Source organism: Pipistrellus kuhlii, unplaced genomic scaffold (assembly GCF_014108245.1).
Source record: "Pipistrellus kuhlii isolate mPipKuh1 unplaced genomic scaffold, mPipKuh1.p scaffold_m20_p_16, whole genome shotgun sequence".
NCBI lineage: Eukaryota > Metazoa > Chordata > Mammalia > Chiroptera > Vespertilionidae > Pipistrellus > Pipistrellus kuhlii.
This window is the reverse complement of record NW_023425471.1, coordinates 33,334,284-33,337,028: the sequence shown is the minus strand read 5'-3', so window position 1 is coordinate 33,337,028 and position 2,745 is coordinate 33,334,284. Positions and strand designations below refer to the sequence as shown.

At 43.5% G+C, this 2,745-nt stretch overlaps 1 long non-coding RNA gene across 1 annotated transcript; it reads left to right on the top strand.

The window, feature by feature from the left end:
• Window positions 1–216: 216 nt before the first annotated feature.
• LOC118720081 lies at window positions 217–2,438 on the top strand. Its single transcript, XR_004988351.1, has 2 exons — window positions 217–1,367; window positions 1,559–2,438. It is a non-coding gene; the product is annotated as an uncharacterized LOC118720081 (long non-coding RNA).
• Window positions 2,439–2,745: the final 307 nt, after the last annotated feature.

The following is a 2,745-nucleotide window of genomic DNA, read 5'->3' as shown; positions in this document are numbered from 1 at the left end:
GATCAAGTATAATAAATTTATTTGACATCTTTAGGCATAAGGGTCACTTCACTTAAGTGACGTTTCATACAACTGAAGTAAATATTGACTTGATTTTTAAAATTTAAACATTAAAAAACAATTTTAAAATTATATCTAATGAGTATTCATTAAATAATTAATAGAATTATCATTTTAAGTAACTCCTGATGATTAAAATAATGATCATTTATGGATAGAGGCCTGCACAGGCAGCAGGAAAATTACTCCCCTGCCTAGTAATTGTAAGCTGGCTCTACTTGACCAACAAAAACCACGATAGGCACTCAACTCTGTGCCAATTACCCAGTTCTTTAGGGCCCTGGGACCGACACCGTGATGCTGGTGTCCTAACTAAGCCCATTCCAGCTTTTTCAGGTTGGTAGGATGAAAAGATAGGGCAGGTGATGGCAGCTGTGAAGAAGAGGAAAGATTGAAGGTCTCTGATATAAAGACATGAAGAGAAGACTGCATGAGATGTGGACCTTTGCTCCCAGATACCCCATCCTGTCCTGGAACAGTTAGTAAGTATCCATCTAGCATAGGTGCCCCCACCCCCTCCACTGGAAGTGCAAGAGATCACTGGTAGTGAGTGGCCTCCTCCTGCTGATAGGTATCCATCCGTTCAATCTGCTGCTCCTTCCCATGCTTCCTAACTCCTGGTTCCTCACTCCTAGGCAGGCTCCTAATATTTACCTTGGGCCTCTGTTGTTTGGCTCTTGTTATTTGTTATTTGGATCAGTTTTTCCTAGTCACCAATCTCCCCTCAGATATCCACAGGGTACAATGTAGCTACAGCCATAGGTAAGAGACCTTGCAGCCTGCCTGTGGGGTAGCCTGAGGGATCCACAGAGGCCACCCTGAGGCTGCCCAGCCTCTGCCTCAGGACATTGGGATTCAAGACTTCCACTTGGGCCACATTAAATTGCTCAGGCTTCTTGAGGAGGACATGAATTTTCCCACTGCATTATTCAGTATGTGTCGTGTCCTCCTGTGCTGCCACAGTGCACAGTCTGAGCCTCCCTTCGGGCCTTACCACTAACTGCCCTGTGTTACTGTCTGTTGTGCCCTCCTGGCCTCTGCTAGGCTGTGAACTCCTTGAGGGCCAAGTCTGACTCCTCACTGTATCCTCTTAGAACAAATGCCTTTTCTATCACACTTCCCTGTCTAGGACTCTTGAGTCCTCTCTGTCCTCTGTACCAAACACAGGGCCTGGCACAGAGTAGACAACAGTGAAGCTATGCTGGATTACTAACGAAGTTAAAGACCCTTGGCCTTCAAAGCTGACTGAGAAGGGGAGGGTGAGTTCCCTCTCAGGGAGGAGCATGTCACATCCCTCTAGATTAGGGGTGTCAAAATCAATCAGAGAAGGGGCCAAAATCTAAAATCGCGGGCCGAATGGTTTACTGAACAGTCATAAACTGTCATTGTGATGGAAACGCAGCGGAGTGCAGTGATGACAGCGCGGTGCGGGCCACATTGCAAGGCCTGGCAGGACGGATTTGGCCCGCGGGCCTTGTGTTTGACACATGTGCTCTAGATTCATAGCACTCTAAATGTGCTGAACACTCACTCCAAATGGGTCTTCTCTGTGCTGGCCCCTTCCACGTCAGTCACAGGGTTTCCTGGGAACGAGCTTTTCTCCGGCTGCCTGGACATGCCAAGGAAAAACTGATCCAAATAACAAGTAGCCCAAGCCCAAAGCAAAGCCTTCACTTGGAGTTCTCATGTCACTGGTAACCCCCCCCCCCATCTAATTGGGTTTTTATAGCTACTACTCCTCCAGGACTCAGAGAGATGGCCCATGCATGTCTTGATTCTGTGGTACCAGGTGCCACAAGTGCTCTCTGTACTGTGAAAACTACCATGACTCCTTGAAACAAGGAAGACGAATAAAAAGCATAATTCTGGGGACTACTAGTTTTGTTGTTGTTAAGGAGACTGAGATTGTAATCATTCTTATACTTATATTTAGTTTATACCCAACTTTTTTTTTGATTTGAGGCATTTTCTTGCTTTTCGTACGAACTTTAACTCTCAGAAAACATTATTATAATAATCCTTTGCACTTGTACACACTGATATTTGAACATAGTGACGGATTGAGGGAAGCAGGGCAGAGGTGACCATGACTGGTTTGATGACACATTAGCTGTTAAGTGGAGGTACCTGGGTGCGAAGAATCCCCCTCTGGCACCAGCCTCAGTGCTTTGTCACCCACGTTTAATTTCTTTTTTCAAAAATACCTTGAGATTACTCTCAAAGTGCAGTTGGAGAGGCCACAAATATTACCTCAATGAAGTGGGATAATAGCTTTTGCTTGACTTCCTTTTTGTTACATTGGGAACTTAAGGCACTACTGATTCCGCCAAATGTTTCAGCTTAACAATTCCAGTCCCGTCTCTAGGTCAGCTGCCTTTTTTTAAAAAAATTGACTATTGAAAAAGTTTCAAATGGACATATCTTTTGTTGTACCACTGAGAGTCTTATAACGATGAAAGAATGAAGTTGAGAGAACTGTGAATTTGCCTCTAGAAGAAGTTTTACAATAATTCTAGAATTGTATTTTAAAATCCAATGATCTTTTTGTGTGTGTTTTGTTAGATTGCCTAATGTCTGAGGGACCTTTGGGTTTGAGAGGAATATGCACCACTATGTAAATTTTAGTGCTCTGTTTATTAAACTCATATTCAATAAAACATTGAAAATAAAAAAATAAAATAATGA